This window comes from Cynocephalus volans, chromosome 7, assembly GCF_027409185.1.
Source record: "Cynocephalus volans isolate mCynVol1 chromosome 7, mCynVol1.pri, whole genome shotgun sequence".
Taxonomy (NCBI): domain Eukaryota; kingdom Metazoa; phylum Chordata; class Mammalia; order Dermoptera; family Cynocephalidae; genus Cynocephalus; species Cynocephalus volans.
Genome location: NC_084466.1, coordinates 4,021,888 through 4,042,344, shown reverse-complemented (window position 1 = coordinate 4,042,344; position 20,457 = coordinate 4,021,888).

Below are 20,457 nucleotides of genomic sequence, written 5' to 3'. Positions count from 1 at the left end.
TGTATATATACATAGATAGATAAATATGCATGTCTATATATGTATACAAATGTATACACACACACACACATACATATAGATGGGCCTGACTTACGATGTTTGGACTTAGATTTTTCAACTTCAGAAAGGGTTTGTTGACTTAGGATTTTTCATCTTTACAGATTTACCAGGTTATTAAATGTATTTTCCAATTAATGATATCTTTGACTTACAGTGGATTTATTGAGACGTAACCCCATCATAAGTCGAAGGTGAGTGAGAGAGAGAGATTTTAAGGAACTGGCTTATGCAGTTGCAGGGGCTGGCAGGTCTGAAATCTGGAGGGCAGGCTGGAGATTCAGTAAGAGCTGATGCTGCAGTCTTGAGTCTGCATTCCACGGGGCGGCAGGCTGGAAACAACAGGATTTCTATGTCTCGGTCTTGAAGCCGAATTCCTTCTTCAGGAAACCTCAGTCTTTGCTCTGAGGCCTTCCACTGACTGGAGGAGGCTTACCAACATTGTGGAGGATCATCTGCTTTACTCAGAATCTACTGTTGCAGACGTTAACCACGTCTACAAAATATCTTTACAGCAACCCATGGGCTAGTGCTTAACTAAACAACTGGGCACCATAGCCCAGTCAAGCAGACACATAAAATTAACCATCTCAGCATCACGTAGGTTTTGGACCTAGGCAGACCTGGAATGTGTGCATCCTGGCTATGCAGTCTGGGCAGGGGGCAACCTCTCTAAGCCTTGGTTCTCTCATCCCTAAAATGGGAGTGATAAGAATTACTTAGAACAGGGGTTGAAAGAATTAAACACATACTCAATAAGTGGTGGCTTTGTTACTTCCCCATTCACCGTTTTGGGGAATAGCGAAACGCTGACAGAAGAAGGGAAAATGGGAAGAGACCGTGAGCCTAGCATGTGGCTCGGGAGGGGTCTTTCTTCTCTTATCCCTCAAGGTAGTGGTGGCACAAACCCCAGTTTGGAAGATGGGGCTCCCACTGAGATGAGCCCCTGGGACCTGTCCTTTATCACAGTTCCACACGCTGCTAAACAAGTCCCAGTTAGCATCTGACGTTGTCTGTCTCTGCCCGTGAACGGAAGGCTGCTCTCGGCTGAGTCCCCTGAGGACACGGGCTTTGCAGCCCTCTTGTGCTTCTCTCCCATGACTCCACACACAGCCTTGTTGTGATTGACTCATTCCAGGCATGTGCCTGCCACCAAGGGACTGCTTAAAGCCTCATTCCTTTCGAGGAACCACCAGTTGACTGAAACGCAGTGTTTTCCTAGGAAAGTAGGTCTACGAAGCAGGTCCTCTTACAGTACCTCCAGCCCTGTGTGATGAAAACCGACAGAATTCATCAGGCAAATAAAGATTAAAATTTAACTGTTTTAACTCCCTCGACTAGTATCAAAATACAGGTACAGATGAATTCCCGGGATGACTCACAGCCTGAGATGGCCAGAGGGTTATGATGTGCGACTGAAGTCATAGCTGATGGCTTGCCAGGATTGCGTTTGTTAGAGCAAAGAGATCAGTATTAAATTTCTTTGCCATTATGTAACTGCTTGTACTTAAAGGATTACTTGTACTCATGTAAGAACGAGCCATCTACCCTCTTACAGAACCGATGCTATTGCACAAACTGCAGACATGCGCATATAGATTTCATATGGCCACGCCTGCTACATTAACTGATGAAAGAAATGGGAAATGTACCCCCCCCCCACTTTGTGACCACATTCAAAGGCTTCCCTTTGCTTTTAGCCTTCTGGATATTTCATTTGATTATAGAGTAATTCTGAGCCCCTAACAGCATCATCAATCAGCAACATGAAAGGGAGAACTGTGAATTCTATGGAACACACTTTTTAGTGCCCCGACACGGATCTTTCCTCTTCCAGTTCGTTGAAAACAATTCTTGAAAAAACATTTCAAAAAGAAACTTTTTTCCCAGAGATTGAATTAAAACAGGATGTTATTACTGCTTGCTCTATTGCATTAGAAAACTTTATTAAAACCACCTTTCTCTGGCCTCCTAAATAGAGAGGCATGTAGCAAATTTGGCAAACATAAAAATACTTCTATAATGATGAACAGCAATAAATACATGTGCATTTGTAACATGAAGCATGCTATTGTGTTCCAAAACTTGACCCTCTTTCTATAGGTTATTCTCTTGGCTTCATGGAAAAATAAGCCTTTAATCAAATTAAAATTTTACCACCAAACGCTTGAAATTTATGTAACGAAATCTGGGATCTACTCACCTTTAACCAGATAACATCCACCTTCCTGTTTGTGTGATTCGGTATCCAAATTTGCTTTATTAAATCTCACATTTGCTAGGTTGGAGGTCAGCAAAGACTAACTTAATAACTAATTTACAAATCATAATTTCAGACTGAATAATATGGCCTTGGTTAGGCTTCACCGGGCTACACAGCAAGCCAAGCTTTGAGACCTCGCAGAAGGTATTCATTTACTTCTCAGCCCTTGGCAATTTGGATGTGCATGTAGCCTGCCCTTATGAGTTTCTAATGTATTGAGACAGTTCCTCTAGCATATCAGTTATCTGTTGTCCCTATGATGCTCAGTGACAAACAACTACAACAACTTAGCAAAATGCACAAATAAATGCTCAGCTCCCAGCCTTTCGTGCTGACCACACGATGCGTCTCAAGGTATGCTCAGCTGCAAATTGTCTGGGGGGCTCTGCTGGCCTTGGCTGAGCCTGCGCAACACCTGGGCTTAGCTGGGTGTTGGCTCACCTAGGATGGCCTCACCAGGTTGACAGTGATTCGACTTTGCTCCTTGTCTTTACTCCTCTGGAAGGCCAGCTGGGTCATGTGGTCATGGCCAGGACAGGGCAGCCAGGTGAAGCTAGCCCCAGCAACTCAGATGCTTTCCAGCCTTTGCTTGTGTCATGGTCACTGACATCCCATTGGCCAAGGGAAGTTGCATGGTCAGCTGAAAGTCAGAGTGGGAGAGGGCTGCAAAGTGAGCTGGCAGAAGGCTTGGGAATATGGGGCGGGGTGGAGAGTGGGCCGTTTTCATCATCCACCACACTTGGTGCGTGAAGGCATGCCTAGGAGAGGGAAAAAGTGATGTGCAGGCTCAGAGGAGGACCAAGCTGAGTACCAGGGAAGGCTTCCTGGTGGAGGTCACAAAGTCAGACACGCATTGTGACATCACAGGTGTCATCCCCGGGGTCTGCTCTTGCTCTGAAATATTAAACTGTAGGAACCTCAAAGTCATGCCCTCACTCATGCTACACACCGCAACTCCATGGAGACTCCCCACCGGGTCGCTCCATTTTCTTCTTGCTTCTCAGCAACCTCTCGGTCTCAGCTTCCTCTTGCTTCATCCCTCTGATGAACGTGCCCAGCAAAATCCCAGCTCAGGGTGGGGACAACAACCTGGCCCCTCTAACTCTGAGCTTAGGCCTCTTGGAGAAAACTCAGGAATGACTCTTGGTCTCCAACTTCAGCTGGACCTTAAGCCATAGTCGACAATCCCTTTACCCGTGGCTGGTCGTTTCCCCACCTACCTCAAGAGACTGTTCAAAACGTTCACTCCACGTGGCAAGCTCCTGCCGTCCTCTGACAACCCCTTCGTCTGTCTTCTAGATTGGTGAGAAAATGGGCAATCTGTGTCAGCTATTACAAATTTCTCCCACCACCTACAAAATCAACAGGTCCCCTCCTTCCTCCTTCCTTCTCGAGGTCCCCTTCAGTCTCAGACCCAGACCCTTCCCTCATTCAAAACCAACCCGATCCGCCTCCTGTGTCCTCATAGATATCGATTCATCACAGCAATCCTCTCTCGTCAATTCCTTTTATACTTACTTCCCCCTCCCCCATGCACGAACTGACTGTCATCCTAAAATAAAATAAAATAAAATAAGTGAACAAACAACTAATTGGCTCTGTTCACTCTGTGGCTGCTACGTGTCCTCCCTGACCTTCTACCAGCCAATGCATTGAAAACTAGTCTACATTATTCCAATTCCACTGGCTCCTGTTCCATTCAAACCCCACAACCTGGTGCACACCCCACCATTTCCCTGAAACTCCTGCTGCAAAAGCCGCCGGCGATCTCATGATTCCCAAACCCAAAGGATGCTTTTCAGTTCTCATCTACCTGGTCACATCTGCGGCCTTTAATCCCAGGGACCTGAAAACCCCCTCGGCTTGAAAAACACATCTTCTTTCAGTCAATAGATACTACTGTTTACTTTTTCTCTCCTTCCCTCCGTGATTGCTCTTTCCTGGTCTTTTCAGGATCCCTCTCCACTGATTCATTCACCTTGGAGTTCCCTGTGGAGGTCGCACCCTAGCAGACTGGTTTTCACATTGTGTATGATTTTATAGGCAATGGTGGACACTTGCAGGGATTTACTGTCCTCTATACAGAGATAACACATACGTTCTATTTCTAGTTCTAAACTCTTCCAAGATGTATGAGCCGGCCTGTTCAACTGGCAGCTTCCTACACAGCCAGCGACGCCGCCAGGTGCCACACACGCTATGGGTCCACAGCTGTAGGCATCTCTCAACTCATCTCCTGCGCCTCCTGCCCCTCCTCCTCCTCCTGCCCCTCCTCCTCCTCCTGCTCCTCCTCCTCCTCCTGCCCCTCCTGCCCTTCCTGCTCCTCCTCCTGCCCCTCCTCCTCCTCCTGCCCCTCCTCCTCCTCCTGCTCCTCCTCCTCCTCCTGCCCCTCCTGCCCTTCCTGCTCCTCCTCCTGCCCCTCCTCCTCCTCCTGCTCCTCTTCCTCCTCCTGCTCCTCCTCCTGCTCCTCCTCCTCCTCCTGCTCCTCCTCCTGCTCCTCCTCCTCCTCCTGCTCCTCCTCCTGCTCTTTTTTTTTGCAGTCATAACTAAAATTCAAGTCTCATTTTCATGTTTCTTCATATAATTTAATTCAAAAATAACGTGTGTTTTTAATGGAGAAGAAGGAATTTAAAGGATTTTGCAAGTTTATTCTCTGCCATTGAAATTTTCTGAACATCTCTCTAAAGAAAGAAATTCCTCATCTGTCACCTCTGCCTCTGGGTGATGGAGATGCAAAAATGATTACTCAAAGCCCATTTATTCTGAGCAGTGAGAAGCCCTGAAGGGGTTAATTTCCATGAGCCCTCAAAAGAGGCATTCCTTGGAATATTCACAGTGAACTAGGGTCTTCTCTCAGTATTTATTCTCCAGGCCAGAAAATTGCAGAAAAGGAACATATGTGGTTAGGAAAGAACAGTAAGATAATTGTCACGGCAACAGTCATTAGGTTTAATTGCACCAAGCACATCTGCCCTTGGAGCCAGCAATTTCGCTGTGTTACAATTCTTATCTACAACAGAGACTTTAGCCCAGGGAAAGTTTCCTGTCTTTTGCAAGCTTAACATTTCTTTCTGTAATTTTAAAAAGTTAGGTTATACCTGAAACTACAGGGCTTTGGAAACCAGGCCCTGTGAAATACATTTGCTTTATAAATGTTAGTATACTCCACACTCATCAAAGCTGTCATGTTTAACCAGCTGCACATACTGTGTTTTGGTTTGGATGAGAACCAGTTAAACTAGACCTATTTCCTATTTGCCATGAGCTCACAATTAAAGTGAGATGAAATTGACACACTATGTGTAAAATTTAAGTGACCATGGCATCAGTATCAAACTGAAATTAGAAGGCTTTAACTGTATCATAATTTTGCATTATTAGTTCCTGTATGGTCAAAAGAATGGGAGAAAATTTATGACGTAGATGCATAGACCCTAAGGGGATGCCCACTGATCCCACCTTCTGGTGCTCACCCTGGATTACCCCCTCCCCTTGAGTGTGAGCACTGCCTGAGACCTGATTCTAATAACAGAACAGGGCAGAAGTGGTTGGATGTCACCCCTGTGATTTTGCTGTTATGTGAGGCTACATCTTGCCAGCAGACTGTGGCTTGGGATTCTCCCTGCTGGCTGCTGAAGTGAGTGACCATGTTGTGAGAGGCCCATGTGGCAAGAAACTGTGGGTGGCCTCTAGAAGTGAGGGTCTATAGCTGCAACGATCCGAATTCTGCTAGCAACCAGTGAGCAGGGGAGAGGCCCCAGCTTCAGACAAGACCACGGACAAGCCAGCATTTTAATTTCCACCTCATGCAACTCTAAGCAGAGAGCCCCATGACATTTTCTAGACTCCTGACCACCAGAAACCTGAGGTAACGAATGGATGGTGTTTTAAGCCAGCAAGTTCGTGGCGATGCGTTACACAGCAGTGGACAGCAAATACAGACAGTAAAGTCTGCAGATCCAGACACAAAATTGAAATTGTTAACTCTTCAGTGTCAGTTTGCCTTACAAAAGATTTCAAAACTGGTGGTAATTGCATGACAATTATGCTTCTAAGACTTCAATTTAGGAGAGAAAAAATTCAAGGGAATTTGGAGACCCAAAACATAGATAATTTCCCTCCTTTTCCAATACATATTTAAGGCTGCTATACAATGCATATAGTGCCTTTCAGGTAATATATGATTTACAATATGTGGGTGAAGAACACAGCAGAGGAAGTGTGGGGAGGAGCCTCAGGGAGCTGCACCTGCACCTTCCACACACGTCTGAAACGAGGATCACGTTCTTCTCCAGGCTGCACGTGCTCGGCTCTGTGTTTTCTGTCAGGCAGTGCAATGACACGAAGCTGACAGGAGCACAGTGCCCATGAGACAGTAAAAACAAACACAATTTCTTTGGAGAAACACAATGTCTCTGGTTCTAAAACCAAGGAGAAGCCTCTCATGTGGCACTTTATCTAAAGCGTGCTGCGGGATCTCTCTTGACACCAAGACACTTGCTGTGAGTTGTGTTCCCCCAAAAGATATGATGACGTCCTAACCACCAGGACCCGCAAATGTGACCTTATTTGGAAATAGGTTCAAGTTAATATGAAGTCATCCAGGAGTAGAGTGAGCCCTAGTGAAGACAGAGGCAGTCAAGGAGAAGGCTGTGACAGCGGAGGCAGAAACTGGAGTGACCTACATACCAGGGACCATGCGTACCCCAGAAGCAGGCAGAGGCAGGGAGGATCCTTTGAAGGGAATGGGGCGCTGCCGACACCTCAATCAGACTTCCGGTCTCCAGAACTGTGAGAGACAATAGTTGTTGTTTCAAGCCACCGCATTACCACAGCCCTAGGAAACCAACACAACACTCAGAGGAGGAAACTGAACGTGTTGTAACGAATGAATGGAAGTCTTTTTTGTCACAGCAGAGAGCACCTCCGAGAGGACTGGCCAGAGCTGATGGCCCATCACAGGCCTCCCTCCAGTCCTGCACCAACCTGGATGCCAAACGCAGATGCGAGGTTGGGAGAGCGAAGGAACAAGTGTCTGAGAAGGATGCATTGCCCTTGAAATTGAGGCTTCTGCTCTTTCCTGCCTTGAGCTTCTGTCCTTCTCCACGGCGCTTTGGTCACCTCTCAGCCTCTGCCCTGATCACTGTCTTCCTCTGCAGCCGTCCACTTCTGCCGCTCCTCAGCAGGTTGACACAATATCTAACCTGTAAGATGGAAACAGGACAGTTCTCTTTTCAGCTTTGTGTGGTGAGACTTGGGAACATACGCACTTTTAGTGTCACCATTCGTTGCATACCTGCACAAATAAATAAAATTATTAAGCCCTGATCAATGCAAGAGAAGGGCCTGGTGTCAATGCCCTCGACTCAGCCTCCTTTACACCTGCTCTGAATGCTTCAACTACGAGTGCCTCTAATGCTTCAAAAATTCACTCTTGTCCGCATGCCATAGAGGGAAGTCGTCTGTCATGTTTACCTCCAGGAAATAATTTCAAAATATTATGCTTCCTGAAGGAAACCTTCTTCACAGCCCGTTATCATACCTCAATAGTAAAGAATGTCTGTGCACATGCACTCGATAACCAGGGAGCTGAGTAATACTGTAAGAAATTGCGGGTCCTAAACAGAGTACAAAATACACTCACAGGAGAAAAGCAGCATTGGATGACCTTGCCAGGGAGCAGCCCACACGCCCCAGGAGCAGGAGCAGATGAGAGGATATCTTCCCACTTCGGCTACTTTCCTTTGCTCTGACACTGGCTCCAAAACAACCAAGTGTCTCAAACCCTTTATATTCATGATTCACACCTAATGGTTCAAAAATAGGCGAAAGAAGTACGTCTATGAAGGAAACAATGAAATGCTCTCACCGTCCTTTCAGCTAAATGCTCAGTGGTGTGTCGAGGCTTGGAGGGCTGCAGACAGGGGAATCCCACCAAGACACACAGTGCAAAAATCATTCCAGGGCTAAAGAGGAGGAAAGAAAATTACAGCGACAAAACCTTACAATAATATTGTCAGAAATAGAACTGGCTTTCTTGTCATGGCTTTAAAGAAACATAAGTTTTCGGGTAAAATATTCTGAATTCTACCTTTACTCTGAGGTTTTCATACACGATGTGGTTTCTTTCAAATCACGTATGTTCTATATCAGATATTGAAAGGCCAGGTCTCCATGGCCAGGAAAACAGAGCAGAGGCCCCCGTCTGGATAATTCAGAAGAGAAAACAAAAGCCTCCTCTGCTCCAAGTTGCCCAAATCATGAAGGAGCGAGGGGAAGATATTGTCTGAACCAGCCAGGAAATGGAGACTCTTTCCTCCTTCCACTGTCAGTAAAGATCTGGCAAGACTGGGTCTCCACAGTCGGATTAAAATAGAACCAATTGACACAGATAGACGGCTGTCTGGGAATGAGGGACAATGCTGTCTCCTCTGACGCTGATGGGAAATGCAGTTCAATAACTGAAACAACACAGCCTTAACCACCGCATCTGTGCTGTCACAACAGCCGGGGACATATGCACATGCTGGTTTTAACTATTTTAAAGTGCACCATAAACCTTTCTTATCAATGTGTAGCATTTCTGTCAATCACCATCTTGTCCAGCATAGTCTTTCCAGAATGCTACATGTGTGGGTTAGCAGTAAACTTTTCTTTGCACTCAGAGTTTTCCTGTACTAATCAAGCTTTCTGTGATTTAAGATGCTTCCTTTTGAAATGATAGCTAGAGCTCCACCTGGAGTTATTTTATGTTTTGGTTTTAATTTTCTCAATTTCTCCTGAAAACCGTACAACCCTCACTATAAATCATACCTTCCATTAAAACATATTAAAAATATTATCACGGAGTGGAACTTAAAATACTAAGAATAGAAACCTACTATATGGATTTAGACAGAAATATTTAGAGGTGTCTGGTTGCAAATCCATTGCATAATGTGGCTCTCTGGCCTCTTTAATCAGAAAGATGCTGTGACACCGGGTTATCACGTAGAGCAGTTTGTCGTATGGATTCCACTAGTGTGGAACTGTCTGCACCGTGTGAACTTAGCTAGTCTTGCTACACATGATGAAGCTGAGGGTCCAGCACGTCAGGGGTGGGGGCGGGGATTCCTGCCACGTGCAGAAGTTCTCATTTTTTGTGATATATTGAAACTCCGAGGTGGGGGGGCGACCCCGGGGTGGAGAAATGCACACAACAGGTGGGTGGTGAGAAGTGTGGATGGGGAGGTGGGATAGAGACGGAGGGCCCAGGGCAGACTCCAAGCCCAGCCCCGGCCACCTCCCGTCGTGGGAACACACGTCAGTCTCCTGCACAAAGAGCTCTGGTGAGAACAGAGAAATCATCAGAAGCTGATTGTAAATTAGTGATCTGAATTACTTTAGAACAAGAGCCTCCCCCCCCCCAAAAAAACCCTACTGTTTTTAAAGAAAACCATGCCATGCTAAAAACAGTAGTTATACTGAAAATATGAGTGAAAAGTTGTCATTCGCTGCATGGCACGTTTAAGCACAAGACATCTCACACTGGGAAACAAAACCGTCCCTGCTCTAGGGATGTGACCACTGTATCTGGTGTCCGGCATCCGGCAACTGAGGAAGGAGGCAGTTGGGACAGTGGTATCTGTGCTGAGGTTTGGGGAATTTTCACCATGAGATGTATTTAAAAATTTACTGAAGTTTGCTCTCTGGATCTTCTCTCCCCGCCAGAGCTAAGGCGGTGCTGACAAGGCGTCCACGCTCCTCCTGCTCACAAGGAGCACAGGCTGGGCTCCAAGAGAGTAATTTCCTCCAGCTTACTGGAATATTTGAGTAACCATCAGAACACAACTCCTAGGGCTTTACCCTGGCCCCGCTGACACGTCTGACATTTCAAATCACAGAACTATAAAATTCTAAAAGTCATTCTGCAACGGTGTCAACCAGCTCAGGAAATGTGCTCCCCGCACACGTCAGGTTTTATTTGATCAGAGATGAAAGCATCCAGTTTTTAAATGAAAGTGCACTAAAACATCTGTTCCCTGGGATGTATTAAAGACAGCAGAGTCTAGCAGAGATCAAGAGAAAAGATGGACCAGTCAAGAGGGGGGAAACATCTCTTAGGGGAAACCCAGAATACAATGAGTTTGACCATGCCATAGAAATCTACTAAGCTATTTTTAGGATAGTGAAATATTACATAATCCCAGGTTTTCAGGGTGAAAGGGCCTTGGAGGTCAGCTGGGACAAGCCCCTTGTTTATGCATTGAATGTCTGGGACCCAAAAAGCAGAGGAAACAGGCTCTATGGCCTTTTTATATACAAATATAAAATATATTTTAAATATATTTTTATGTACGTGCATGGGGAAGAAATTAGAAAATGATGTTTCTATTTGACTTTCTATAAAGTATATGTTTTTCCTTACTGTTTCTTTAATGTGTGAGACCCCCTTTTCAGGACCCTTTGATTTGTAATCATTTCGGATACTCAGAAAATTAATTGCTACTATCTGAAATAACTGTAAACTTAATACCACAATGGTAATCTATGTAGTGTTTTGGGCCTAAAGTTCTTATTTGTGCTTCTCAATAAAGGAATTAAAAGGAATGCCTTTCCCTGCTGCATGATTTTAAAATCAATATGCTTTGAAATTCCAAAATAAATAACCTGGAAGCCTGGATCTGTTTGTGTGATTCAGATACTCAAAATACAAGCTTTAATTTTTCAGATTACAAATTGGTAAATTTGCAAGATAACCCATTAATAATTTTTAGTCATGTCAAGGGCAAAGAACAAAAGGTAAAGGACCCCTGGTCATATAATGCCCTACAGCAGTGTTTCAACCTCGGGACCTCTGACATATTGAGTCAAATGATTCTTCATCATGGACTGTCCTGTGCATTGCAGGAGGTTTAGTAGAGGCCCCCTGCAGAGTGACAACCAAAAAGCTCTCTAGACATTACCAGTGTCCTGGGGGAGTATATGTGAAACCACCCCCAATTGAGCACCACTGCCCTGCAGAAAGGGGTATCTAGAAACTGGTGCATTTTAAAGCAAGAATCGGAGTGGCAAATCTTAAGTAAACAGCTTTAGTAACAGCAATCTTGTTTCAGTCTAGAATTTGGAGTGTAATATTATAAGCATGGTCAGTCTCTGAAAGAGCAGTGTCATGGTGATTCAGTCCTGGACAGAACGGGGACCAATAATAATAACGGTAATAAAAACTAGGCACCCAACACCATACCTGAAGAGTGTCATCTAATCCTACCAATGGCTCTTTTCAGAGGAGGAAAAGCAGTCTTAGAGAAGGTACTTCTGCCAAAGCTCTGAAGTGGGTGATATAGAGCCCAAAGCCAAGGGTAACAAGCCCTCCAATTGTTATGGTCTGAACTGGCTCTAGGTCCCATTGGTTGGCTATTCCTATTTATAAGTGGTCATTTTAATACAGTTATTGCCTTGGCAGCTCTAAATGGTTTGGTTTGGGTTTTGCCATTCTTGCAAGCAGTGACATCTATCCTTCGTGTTCTCCCACTCTCTCTGTGACTCCAGGGAACTTGAATGCTAAAGCAATCATGATGTGGACAAAAACTGCCTGGAGTGGTCCTCAAGTGGGCAGAGGGGCTGCCCCATTTTCACGGGCTTCAAGTGACATCTCTCCAGAGCTCCACGAACCAAGCCTTGCAGCCACTTCAGCCATGGAGTGGAGCGCTGCTCCTTCAACAGCTCACCTAGAAATGGTCCTCCGTTTTCACTTCTATTCGGAATGGGAAAGAAATGTAATGCTGATGAAGTTGGACTTTGATCCTTGAGTTACTGAAGGCATCCACAGAATTCCCTCTTTAACTAAAATCTCAGCGAACAGTCAAGGCCCAACCCCAGACGGTCCAGTGGCCATAAGGAAATCAGAGCACCCGGCAGTGTAGACTCACAACCAGCCCTCAGAGGGGCCTCCTGACTGAGGAATAAACATTAAAATTACAAATTAATATCAGCAAATATCACGTGTGGTGATTAATCACATGGCAACAAAACTGATTGCAGGGCACATTTCTGGATCAGACAGACATTTGAAATTGAAAATAATAAAAATGCTTTGCCTGTTAGAAACTGTGAGACCAACATTTACGTGGCATCCTTCTCTTTTATCTTCTCCATTAGTTTTCTAGAAACTACAGAGCAGTGGAGACTGAGCCACCGAAAAAAGGATTTTGAACCCATGACAGAAATTAGTCAATGCATATGATTAAAAGTTCACAATTACTAAATCCTAACATTGCTCATTATTTAACAAACATTTATTGGGTACATTTTCTGGGCCAGACACGGTGCTCGGCCCTGAGAATTAGGACGTCCTCATAAAACCTGCAGTCAACAACCAGCACGTCAGAAAACCTTTGGAAAATGAATTGTGGGGAGTGCCATGAAGTAATCAAAGGTGGCCTTGGTAAAGGACCTGCATGGGAAGAGGAGCAGAAAGCACTTGGGCAGAGGTTCCCAAGGCAGAGGAGAGTCTGCAGGAGTGACAGAGATGACATGCCAAGCACCATGAGCAGGGAGAGGCTCCTGAGGAGGGTAGAGAGGAAGTCAGGCGCCCGTGCACAGGGCCCTGGGCCACAGGCAGGAGTGTGAGCCCCAGCAGGGGAGTGAGAGGACCGGATGACGCTGAAGACCCCATGGTGGCCGTGGGGCAGCTAGGATGGGAGGTCGGGAGGAGTTGGGAGCTCTTGGGTGCTGAAGAGGAGACAGGTATGTGGCTTGGGTTAGGGGTGGCAGAGAAGGACAGGGGTGATTGGAGATGACATGTCACTTAGAGGGGGGTTTGGTGGGTCTGCTGATGAGATGGGGATATGCAAAGGAAGCCAAGGAAACAGAGACAAGGCACAGAGTCTTTCCTGAACCACGGGATGGGCGGTTTTGTCTCGCATGGGAATGGGGAAGACTGAGGGGCAGAGGAACTCACAAGTTCATGACAATGACAAGGTCACCTGAGGATGGTCCAGGACCAAACCCCGCAGAGCTCTAACACTGAGAAGTTGCACAGGAAAAGAGCTAATAAGGAGGACTGAGAGGAGAGGAACGTGGATCAGGAGGCAAACCCTAAGTGCTCAGCCTCACAGACGTCCAGCCACACCAAGAACATGTTCTGTTCATTCAATGAATATTCTTGACACACCTGCTATGAGTCAGGAACTTCTTAAATTAGTGGCAATACAAAGGTCAACACGACAGACAGGTCCCTCGCCTCTCGGAGCTCACACTCCAGGGAGAACACGTTTCAGAAACATGCAATGAGTCCACTGTGTCGAGTGGTCCTGAGAGGTAAGGAAAACAAGGACAAACCAGGATGACTGGGGTCCAGAACGCAAGCTCCTTGATGACGCTGGCAAGAGTGGTCCCATGGGACCATCAGAAGAAAGCAGGATGTGAGTGGCTTTATTTGTGTCCAGGTGGTCCAGGAGGTGAGGCTGTGCAGGCAGCACGTGCACATGGATCTCTTGAGAAATTCAGCTGTGTGTAGGGTGGGGAGAGGAGACCAGGTCTAAAGAGGAGTGGAGTCCCGGATGTGTTTAAAGACAGAAGACCCTCGAGCACCTGGAAGCTGATGGGAATGATCCCATGGAAAGGAGGAATTAGTGCAGGACAGAGGGGAACAAACCAGAGCAGCAGTTCTCTGAGAGGCAGGGGTGGGTTGAACCCAGAGCATGTGCGAAGAGACGGAGCTGGTGGGGAGAGAAATGGAAAGAAGTGGGGGCGGGGGTTCAGTGCAGGAGGTTTATAAATGTGCGGCTGGGAAGATGCACTCCCAGCCGACGGCTGCTCACTTACTGGTGAGCTGTGAGATTGTCACCTGCCCAAGCAGGAGACAGAGAAGAGGGTGTTGGAGATTTGAAACAGAGAAGAGGATACCAAAGAGTCATCAGGAAACATGGGGAAAATGTTTTTCAGTATAGCAGGTCAGTGTTGCCTGACCCTTTGGAAGTTTGTGGCTGTGAATTTAGAGGAAACCAGTTGGCCTGGTTGTGTCGTTTTCTCCAACCATGGTGACCCCTTGAGCACAAGTTGACCATGGTGGGAGTCACCCAGCGGTGGGGTTTGCTGGGTAAGTGAGACTGAGGAAGAGTAGCAGGATAGTCAGGGGAGTCGGCAGCATCAGCAAGTCTCAAGCGTGGACCGTGGAGGGAAAGCCAGGGTGAGGAGCCGGGACCCACAGGACGTTCCTCAGATTCTAAAGACAGACCGACTGCTGGTCCCTGGAAGCTGAGCGGGTGTGAGGCATGTGAACCCCATACCCATCGGGGTCTCCAAGCAAGGATGACCCCACCTGCTTGTTTCTGCCTGACATCCCTTCTCATTTTCAGCTGTCCTGGAATCATCCCACCTGAGGCGGAGGCAGGGCTGACGTCTTCCCGTCAGGCACAGCTTGGGATACCTGCCTCAGGGCCAACCACGGACCTGAATGCTGCCTAATCACTGGATTAGCAGGCGCAGTGCATCGTCTAAGGGAATGAAACACTGAACTGAGATAAGACACCTGTCTCCCTGAAGAACATACACATTGGGACACCTAAAAGATGGTGTGTGATCGAGAAATAAGGAGCTTGTCAGAGCACTGACAAAAAGGATTTGGTTCAATTTGTTTCGGGACATGAGGCCACGACCTGGTGCGCAGCTCTGGAAATAACACGGGCAGCAGGAGGGCACGGGAGAAAGGACGCCTCAAACGACTTCTTTCTCCTGCCATTTCGATGGGCTCTCCCTAACAAAAGCACCATTTCCCAAAGTTGCTTCAAAAATACCACCTGAATGGAAAACTTCCTACTGTCTTTCAGCACGGTGGGAACTAAGGTCTAAGAGCGACACTGTTTCTGGAGAGTCACCACGGTTCTTCCAAATGATGACTTTTATCTTCCTCATGTCATGAGCAAGTAATTCAACACACACACACACACACACACACACACACACACACACACACACACACACACACACACACACACACACACATGATAGTGACTCGAGGAAGAGTGATGTCAAGGAAAATAATAAACGGGAGGAAATTAAAAGAACACAGTAAGACCCAGGAAAAGGGGAACAGATTTCACCAGGAGAAATAGAACATTCTTGGTCCCTGTTATGAAGACCCCCTGCTGCCAAAAAATGTGACGCTTGAATGGATGTGGAAGGGGTGACATGAAACAGGGATGTGTCTGTGCAGAGCAAGCCGCCCAGAGGAATTCAAATGAGGGATTCCAACCCGCAACAAGAGACATGATGAACCAGACAAGGGGCCGCAGAAGATGGAGCAATTGAATCACCAGAAGCCCACAGGTGTCCCAGGCACGTCCGGGAGATCTGGGCATCCTGTGTTAGCTGAATGTGTGTTACTCTCACCTGCAGCCCTGTGGATCTGCTAGAGTCAGGATTCTGAAGACATGGCAAGACGCCGCTGTTGATTACCCATCCCATGGACACCCCTCCAAACCCGGCCATGCTGAGCAGGCAAGACGAGTGGTCCACATGCTGCAGAGGAGGGATGTGACCATTTGACTCACTGTGTTAGAACCCTGTCGTGCTCGGCGACAGCTGGGTTCTTGACAAACTGCTCATGGCAGCAAGCATTTAGCAATACCACGAATGTCTGAGCCTAGTAAGTCACCCCATCCTTGAGACATTTATTAGTACCTGCTATAGATGGCTTCATAATCCATTAACTAATCCACATTGGGAGCCGGAGGACTCTGGGGGCTCCCTTCTGCAAATACACCCACCCATAATTGAGTCCCTACCGTGTGCCAGATTCTTACATACATTTTTCATTAATTTATAAACAAATATTGACCCAGTGTCCACTCTATGCTGAGCTCTAGGGTGAGCTACGAACGAGATGGGCAGGACCCCTGTCCTCAATGAGCTGAAGGGCTGGCCCACCAGGGATCGGCAGGTCTAGGTCTCTCGCAAAGCTATGTCAGTCTGTCCTTCCAGCAGGCAGGCCTCCTCTCATGTCCATACAAGGCAGTGTTGTCCAACAGACTTTTCTTCCATGACGAAATGTTCGATAATTATGCACTGTCCGGTTAGGCAGCAACTACCCACATGTGGTTCCTACAGCTAGGAAGCTAAATTTTTTGTCTTATTTCATTTTAAATCTAATTTAAATAGCCACACATGGCTAGTGGCCACTCTATTGGACAGTGCAGAAGGGAGACAATTGATGCAAGATATTCTAACCTGAGGTCATCGTTTTAAAGGCGAGGGCATTCTGAAGATGGGCTGCTACGGCCACAGTTGCCAGTGGAATGCAGGCGCTGCTTGGCGGGCATGTCTCTGCCTCAACCACGAGTGCTGCAGCTTCTGTGATGTCCCTGTCCCTAGTCCCCCAGGGTTTCTTAGGGACTGGAGTGATGGTGTGTCCTGGGCTGGGGCAAAATGGCTTGGGAATTTTGAGTCTGCCAAGGTTGTGCTTATTGTTTTACTTTTAAAATGTCTCAAGTCTTTGTATCGTCAACCACCCATCTTCATTTTATTTAACCATCTGTAAAGATCCACTTTTACAGAATAGTCCATGTTCATTATAGAAAAGTCAGAATGTACAGAAAAGGAAAAGGAAAAGCCCCCACCAGCTTGCCATCGTGGCTGAACCTCTCCTGGACGTCTCCTGTGGTACACGTGCCGCTTCTCTACCACGCTGCCAGCTCCTGTTTTTTTTTTTTTTTTTTTTTTTTCTTTTTTAATAAAAATTGGAATACTCTCAACATACTCTTCTGGGTCCTGATTTTCTCACTTATCAACACATCATGAATACCTCCAGAAACATATAATTATTTTCAATGCTTTTCTACTTTTCAAAATTCTGGGAACACACAATTATTTCAAATTCCTGCATAACTTTCTCTTTTCTGGATGTACCCCAATTTATTTACTCAATCCCTTATTTAGGGGTATTTGGGTTGTTTCTAATATTTGGCTATCACTGAGAATGTGGAATTGCTTCTGTGTACATAGGCACTGACTGTTTCCTTTCGAAAATATTCTCCAAATAAAATTGCTAGGCTAAAGGCATACACGTTAGAAGGTGGTCAGTACGTATCGCTAGATTTCCTCCCGAGTCGTGAGTCAGTTTGCATGGCCCGCAGGCAGCTAGTCCTCGGGCTGCTCTTGCACCGCACCTGCTTATCTTTCCATGGTTCCTGCTGGTGTTCCCAGCTTTTGGACCTGCAGCAACCAGAGCAAAGCTCAAAGCTCTTCGCCTGACAGTCTGCAGACATCTGAGGTCAGCCAGCACGTCTCCCCAACATTCCATCGTGTTAGTCTAAATATTTCACATCTTTTAAACATTCTTCATGTGAAAGGATTTCTAATCCAGTTTGTTTATGCCATTAAAGTAGTGCCCAGATTCACATAGAAGAATCCAGATAGTAACTATCACTTAATGAGGAGTATGTGTGGGATTCTATTCTGCGTGCTTTTAATTGGCTTTGAATCTATGATCACTGCTGTGAACTGAAATGTGTCCCCCTCAAATTTCTTATATTAAAGCCCTAACCCTCAATGTCACTGTTTTTGGAGATGGGACCTTTAAGAGGTAATTAAGGTTAAATGAGGTGATAAGGTGAGGCGCCGATCCCACAGGATTAGTGACCTTAGAAGAAGATTCATTCTCTCTCTCTCTCTCTCTCTCTCTCTCTCTCTCTCTCTCTCTCTCTCTCTCTCTCTCTCTCTCCAAGCACAGTGCAGAGAAGAGGCCATGAGAGGACACAGCAAGAAGGCAGCTGTTTACAAGCCAGGAAAAGAGCCCTCACTGGGACCCAAACAGACCGGCACCTTGACCTTAAACTTCCGGCCTCCAGGACTGTGAGAAAATTAATTTCTGTTGTTTAAGCCACCCAGTCTGTGGCATTTTGTTATCATGGCCTAATCTGACTAAGACAGTCCCCTTTAATCCTCAAAGTAATCCCATGAGGTAGTTATTGCTATAACCCCAGATGGGGAAACTGAAACAGAGAAGTAGAATAATTTACGCAAGATCCTCACACAGCCAGGAGGCATCAGAGGTGAGATTTGAACCCATGTCAGTCAGCTCCAGAATCCATGCTCTTAAATTCCACGTTTCATGGACTGCCTCTTATCTCTAAACAAAATCTGTCAGTCTAGATTAGTGATGAGCACCTCCCTGGGTCTAGATTTGATGCCTCTGTTAATGCAACTCAAGCTCTTTCAGCAACCACATTCTATTATTAGCACACATGCTGTTTAGTCTGCTAAAGTCCCTGAGTTCTGTTTTACATAAGCTTTATTTAAGCCATGATTTTCCCATACCTAAAGTGTAGTTGGAAATTTTGTTAGCAAATGCACTTACAATGATTGAATTATATCCAATTACAGAATTGCCCCACATTTCAACACATTAAGATCTGTTAGGATCTAGATGCAAATCCACCCCCCAGCTCCCACAATGTATGCTACCTACAGATTAAATAATCCTGCTTTATGTAAAGGAAGTGTGCCTTATAGTTCATGGAATGCTGTGCATATTTGTCATTGTTATTAAATATTTCCAAGTCGCCAATTAATGCTATCATCTCAGGGCCAACAAGGGACTCCTTGAATATAAAACTAAGAGCCTCCTTCCCCAGAAGTATTTTGCAACTTTTTAAACCTATGCTCCTCTTTGTTAAATATTACAGTTTTGTGGCCCACCTTTTTCCCCCCTTCATTGAAGTAAAAAAAAATCAAGCTTTATTTTTGAATAGAATACTCTTCTTTAAACAATGCAACTCCTGGTACGTATGCAATGTGTGACAAATTACGCCGCCCTTGCACAATGTGCACTGCGTAAAACAAAGATTCCATCACACTTTGCCTTCTGTGTTCGCATGATGAACACAGTAGGTACATGTTGTGGTTTCCAAAAGTAAATACTGTGCAGAGGCCTCCTCCCTGAGACATCAATTTCTCCACTTAAATGAGGAGTTCCACCCTTCGCGCCTGTATGTCCCCTTCTTCACTCACAGTGGGTCACATCCAGGGCCTTGTGTCAGAAAAGCTCTCTGGGTATGTACTGAGACTGAATGTCTCCAGCACCCTCTGCCTGCCCCTGGACATTCTTCCAGCACCTGCACCCTCTGTATGACACTGAGTGTTGTCAACTTCCCTTCTAGGATGCCCAGAACAGGACACCACTTACAGGGTCCTGAGTAAGCAGAAGGACGTGGGACAATCATACGCTGGGCAGGACACTCCCCAGGGCAGGTCTGGATACTGTCCTGCTGCTTGCTACCTTCCCCCTTTCTTTCTCTTCCGGAACCCTCTCATACAATGGCTACCCCGATAGAAGACATGGAGGCAGCCACACTGGAGCATGAGAGGGTAAACCACAGGCAAGCCTCTGCACTTGGGTTGGCACCGTGTGAAGTGCACATCCAGGCAGCTGGGTCCTCCTGCTGTCCCAGCCCTCAAGGCCCTGTCCTTCGTGCTATTCCAGCAGTTGCATGACCAACCTTTCTCCTCTGGCATTAGAACCTGATTCAGATCCTGTGTTGAGCCTCCAAATGATGTCTCCTCTTCAACTCAACACCTCCTTTTCTCTTCCTGTAAATCCTTGAGCCAACTGAGGTTCACAGCGGTCCAGTCTCCATCACAGCCCCCAGAACAAAGCTCACATCCACCCAGCGTGGACTGAGCTGCCAGTATTTACCCCGCACCAGCATTCTGTGCAGAAGCATCCCCACAGCATGAGGGGACGTGCCCAATCACCCGCATTGCTTGTGGGCTCCAAGTTGGTCTCTAGGTACAAATGCACACGTCACATCTGTGAATCCTGACAGGCTGGGAGCTTTTCTGAATTTCAGAAACTCAAAGGTGGCAGAGTAGGCTCCACCCTTCCTGGTGGAACCCTTGGCTTCCAAAGTGGCCTCGGAGCACCCTTGACAGGCATCCCAGCACCCGGGACAGCATTGGGCTTCCCCCTGACATCTTTCACCCTCTATCTTGGTTAAATCCTTTTACTCTTAGTGATTGTCATGGGCTAAATTGTGTCCCCTCTAAACTCATGTGTTCAAGTCCAACCCTGTATCTCAGAATGTGACCATGCTTGGAGACAGAATCTTTACAGAAAGGATCGAGTTAAACTGAGGTCATGAGGGTGGGCCCCAATC